The sequence below is a fragment of the Bidens hawaiensis genome, unplaced genomic scaffold, assembly GCF_021521415.1.
Source record: "Bidens hawaiensis isolate Kalapana, Puna unplaced genomic scaffold, B.hawaiensis_p1.1 tig00006258_1, whole genome shotgun sequence".
Taxonomy (NCBI): domain Eukaryota; kingdom Viridiplantae; phylum Streptophyta; class Magnoliopsida; order Asterales; family Asteraceae; genus Bidens; species Bidens hawaiensis.
Window position 1 is genome coordinate 21,659 of NW_027491415.1, and position 5,922 is coordinate 27,580.

Sequence of the window (5,922 nt, forward strand, 5' to 3'; positions counted from 1 at the left end):
TTATTAAATATATTTTTACATAATAAACCTATTACAAGATAATAATTAAAATATGTTTTTAAGAATAACTAAAGAATATTTAATTATGCAATATAAAAATTTATAATTATAAATAATTAAATATACATAAAATTAAATGTGTACATATAAAATAGTTAAATCTCACTAAACCGGTCGAGATTTCAAGCTATAAAACTCAAAATGAGCAAGCTTGAACTTAGGTTGGCTCATGCCTAACTCGGCTCATTTACGCCCAAGTTTCATGTACTTAAGATAGAAAATAAAATTAAAAAAAGTGGCCTGGATGCTAATACTGTCATATATAATATTTTAATTCATAAAAATAGAGTTGATACATTTATAACTTCCGGCAACTGTATATATATACTTGTTTGAAATTAACGGTAATTGATAGCTGAATTCGTCATTTTCTCATCTTTAATAGTCTTGTCTAATAATGTCACATTATTGAAGTTTTATTTGTTTTAAAATTATATAGCCATGAAAAGGGTTGCTACAAATTTAATTGTTTGAAATTAAATACAAATTTTGAAAAAAGTGTGAGCTAATTAAGAACGTCACATACTAGTTGTTACTACAGTTCTCATACGCAATTTGTTCCCTGCGGTCAATATTTTCACCTGCACAAGATCTTGAATTATTTATGGTTTTCTTTCCCCCCTTTTTTTAAATTAAGTATATGTTTGGTGGAGTGTTAAGAGAGAAACTTGTGTTTCATATTACCCAGGTTCGGTTCATACCCCCATTATTTAGTTTCGACAACACATGGTGATGATGGGAGACTAGGCGAGTAGGCGCTGTTCACTAATTCGATCTTTGAACCGAACATGTTTCATCTCTTCGCACTGTCGTGACCTCGATCGAGTGTTCACGGATGTTGGTCTTAGCTGAGGGTTTTCCTTGGATTGAAAGACGAGTGTATCCAATGTGGTGAATTTCGTTGATCGTTAAAAAATGCTTGAAAAAAAGTTGTTTGATCGATTTAAGACTTGACTTTTTTACCGTTCAATCGTCAATGGTTAAAAACCTTTTTTGAGGACGTCATTGGCTAACAACTAATATAACTGCCTAAGTACTTAACATGTTCGTGGGTGAGTGCCTTAAAACATTAAGCATCTTTAGTGTGCACATCGTTTCCACAAACATGATCTTATCTTAAGTTTGGGTGATCTTTCAAGCTAAGAGGGAATACTCCCTTCCATCGAGGTTGAAAATTGAAATCCATCAATCATTTCAAAAAAAAAAATTAATAAAAGAAAAAAACCTTTATAGATTAAAAAAATAATAATAAGCTTTCTCTAGACTTGGCTCTCAAAGAGTTTTTGTTTCATGAGGGTGTATAATAGGGATGAATAGTAGTTTTTTATATCGGTAAAGTTGTTTGTAGGAAAGCATTTTGCTATTGTCCCTTTATGTTTTCTCTAGTCTATTCGTATAACACCTCTTAATATATTCATTCTTTCCACATGAACAAATTAAGGCCTTCCCAAAGGCATGACCTATGATTTACAACAATAAAGACAGAACTACTAGTGATGTACAGAATAGAGCATTTAACCTTCAATATCTTGCAAGATTTCCTTTGTTCCTATACATCTATCTATATGTATGTGATATATGAACTCGGACCTCTGACCTCAGCCATCCAAGCAAGATTACCCCCCCCCCCCCCTTCTAGATAGTTGAAAGATGTAGCTACGAGGACTTCTAACCTTGTCATGCTGCCAAAGGTACCTCCTTGAAAGATATGCCTTCTAGAACATTTTACATATGTCGTATTGCCAAGATTACATCCCCTCTGGTACTTGATCAATGTACAAATATAAATTGTTATTTTCCGTTTTAAATATAATCTTTACAGAAGAAAGCAAAAAAAGGCCGTTATAGCTCATACAACGTTTAAGTGTGTGACGATATAATCGAAAACAATACATTTGTTACGGTAACTTTTACTTAACTGCCTAAACTTCTTTCTTAACAAAGTTGAAAGGGATGAATTTTAAATTTACAATAATGGCTAGGAAGATAACGAGTGAATCATGATCCATGGACACCAAATCACTAATTTAAACATTAAACTTTAGTTAAAAAGCATGGATAAAGATATAATCTATGTTTGGTTGGTTGTGTGTTTGGTAGACTCTTCGAGTCCAACGTTTGTTGTTTTTCACAAAAGTAGTATCCATCATTTGTTAAAAGTTATATTCTAATAAGATCTTAAAGGTTATTTTTGGACTTATTTGTATACTTTTACTTATTTATGATGACTATAAAACTGTTTCTTCTCTTTTTTTATTGGAGGTTTGTTTAAAAAGGTGAATCATCCTTTTCTTTATTCAGAAGAATTTAGAAACTACTTTAATTTGTACTTGTAGTTTTCTTTTCCATTATTATAACACACATCCAATTTTAGTTTGCATCGTTTATGTGAGAATTCTTTAAATCATTTGATCTAGGTTCGGTATGTTGGTTCTACCGTGCAGCCGACGGTTTGAACATGAAACCCACTACTTAACATTGTCGTTCAAGTTGTAATATGAGTGTGTTTAGTTCATGTCGTTGTTTGCTCTCACTTACTTTAATTTCACTACTATTTAAGATCGAATTTGATGACTCACTTTCATGTCTCACATTTATATCCCACAACTAAAATTCGTATCGTATAATATAATATGTAGTAGTATGTTATAGAATACAAGTTGCAACATTATTAATATATGATTTTACATAGTAGAGAATAAAATGCAAATAAAACAAATTGATTGAGGACATGAAATTCAAGAGTAAATTACAAAACTTGTTAATGTACAAATTAAACACCACCACCACCACAAAAAACATCAGAAATTTTGAACAACCTAAAAGACAATGTTTGCTGGTAAAACATTTGAAAATAAAAAACACTAACCCTTGTTAGTAAAGTACCACAATTCCCTACACCAACTAAATAAAAATAAAAATAAAAATAAACACTATTTTATCTCTCTTTTGATTTCATTTTTATTCCAATATCAATACATCACTTTGACCCTAATTCGTGCTTAGAATCACACTTCGCAGGCTCCACTGACGTGTAACTTCGTTAGCAATTTTAAGTGCATCACATGTCGTGCCAAGAAGACCTCTTCGAGTAAACCCGACGGTATACAACCCGTTCTCCCCTTTCCATCCATTTGGAAAAGGCGTTTTCGGCATTCCATCATCGGTAAAAAAATCACTTCCCTGTATTGTGGAAAAAAAATCATTAGAACATAAAAATGTAAAAGTAAATTTTTATACTAAATAGTGAATAAGTGCACATATGATTAAAATATGTGGGTCCTACTCAATGACAAAACTTATTATGCAGGACAAAATAATGAGATCATTATAAGCTCAACACGTTTCAATTCGGATTCTTTCTCCAGAAAACATCAGAAAAAGAATATTTTTTATGCTTATCCTTATTCCAGAACTAAAATTACCATAACCAGAATAGTAGTGCTATGATTTATACAATGCGCATCCAAATGTGTACATTACTCTTGATTTAGAAACTCAATTTATATCATGACGTAAGTTCTTAAAAACCATTTTATGAAGGAAAAAAAAGATACAATATGAGAGAGATATAATCATGAAAATAGTTTATGATAGTAACTTATCATAAGATGACAACAAAAATGTTAAGAGATTGAGAATCCTCCAAACAAATGCTACCAGTTTTTCACCTTTTTGCTCACCAAAAACCATTTTGTAGGCTTCTTAATGTGTAAGGCTTGGAAAGTGATGTGAGATTGATAATAAGATAAAAATAATTAGATAAATTTCATTTAAAAAACTAAAATAATCATTTTAAGAATATATTTATGTGACCCCCCTTTCCAAAACATATGTATAACAAAAAAAAGAATGACAAATATTAAGATATTTGATAACTATGAAGGTAAATAAAATAAATAAATGTTATTTTAACATATTACTATACCTAAAATGATTATTATGATGAATTTATTTTTATTGTAGAAAATAGAATTAAAAGTAATTGTTTCATTATTGGTGTCATGAAATCTACCTTAAGCCAAAATGGCACATTGCTCTTGTATCCTGTTGCCAATACAATAGAGTCAAATGCAATCTGTTGACCATCCATAAATTTGGCTCCATTTCTAGTGATTTCTCTCACTCCTTGCTCCACAACCTACAAACATTCCAATAAATCACAACAAAAGTTAAAATATATTTGCATTGTACAACTCATAAACCTATGTGTCAGGGAATCTTTCGATAGCTACCTTGATGTTACCGGATTTGATTAGAGATAAAGCTCCGGTGTCTAGCACCGGTGTCTTCCCGGTCGCATTTTTGAGCTCAAGGGGTCCGGTTTTCGGCCTGCGTAAGCCGAGTTTTTCGGTGTTTCCTAGTGTTAAATTGGCCATAAACAAGATCATTCTATCCACCACCCTTAGAGGTAGCCATTTAAGAAGCACCATAGCTATTCCAAATGTTGTCAATCCAAACATCTCTCTAGGTAGAACATGAACCTACAATTGCATTAAAAGTTTAAAACAATATAACTAACTCCAAAAGTCAAAACACTTAATTAAAGTTCAATGTACTAACTTTTTAAGCATGTGTTACACAACTACACATACTTATTTTTCAAAAACTATTTGACCAAAATTTTCTTAAACATAAATAATAAAAATACCCATTTTTAAAAAGTGAATTAAAAGGCAAATGGGATTGAGTTTTCCATATAAAAAAATAAAAATAAACCAATGATACCCTAATCATCAAAATAAACACAAGATGTTATCATTTTTAGTTTCTTTACTCGAAACAGTCACATGACAACAACTTTACCGTTCCTTAACTAAAACCAAACCGAAAAGAAGCGTGTGATGATTACAAACTTACCGAGTTTCTAACCACCATAAAAGGGTTTGCATTATACCGGCAAAGGTCCAAACTAACCTCCATCCCCGAATTTCCACAACCAACAACCAAAACCCTTTGACCCTTAAACTCACAACCACTTTTATACTCACTTGTATGCCTAACCACCCCTTCAAACTTCTCAATCCCTTGAATCTCCGGCACCACCGCCTCCGCATTCTCTCCGGTAGCCACCACCAACCACCGTGACTCATAAACACAATCTTGTGTCTCCACTCTCCAAACATTGCCTTCAAAGTCAAACTCAGCATTAGTTACTGACTGGTTAAACTTTGGCTTGATTTCAAAGTGGTCAGCATAAGCTTCCATGTAGGAAACAAACTGTTTCTTGGAAGGGTATTTTGGGAAACTTTTAGGGTACCCGAATAATGGAAGCTCACAAAACTGTTTAGGAAGATGAAGCTTTAACCGATCATAAGTTTTGTATTGCCATAAAGATGCAATGCAGTCACTTCTCTCAAGAACAAGAGATGGGACTCCGTTTTCCTTAAGGCAAGCTGCAACAGCTATACCAGAAGGACCAGCACCCACAATAATCGGACCAGCAGATTTCATGACAAGTTTATTTTGTTCACAAGAACCCATTAATAATTTGTAACAAAGAACAAAACCCAGAAAGGAAATTGAATAAAAACAATGGTATGATATGTTTTTGAGAATCTTGAAAGCTTTTGGAGACTGGGAGTTTAAGAGGGTGTTGTTGTTGAGTGAATGGAAATGTGTTACTGACGGTAGTTAAATGTGGACAGAGTGGAAAATATGGAGGCGTGTAAGGTTAAGGAAAGGATTTGGTTCACTTTCTCAAGGCTCTTTCTTCAAAGGCTTTTCAGTGCAGAGAAAAAGGGGATTTGAAGTGAAGTGAAGTGAAGTGAAGAAAGGAGGGAAAGCTATAAATACATTTATGTGGATGACTGTGTGTAGTTGAGTTGAATTTATAAGCCAATTTCACCTATCTCACTTCTC

General features: G+C 32.7%; 1 pseudogene; it reads right to left on the reverse strand.

Moving 5' to 3' along the window:
* Window positions 1-3,040: 3,040 nt before the first annotated feature.
* LOC143631828 (putative indole-3-pyruvate monooxygenase YUCCA4) lies at window positions 3,041-5,544 on the reverse strand (annotated as a pseudogene).
* Window positions 5,545-5,922: the final 378 nt, after the last annotated feature.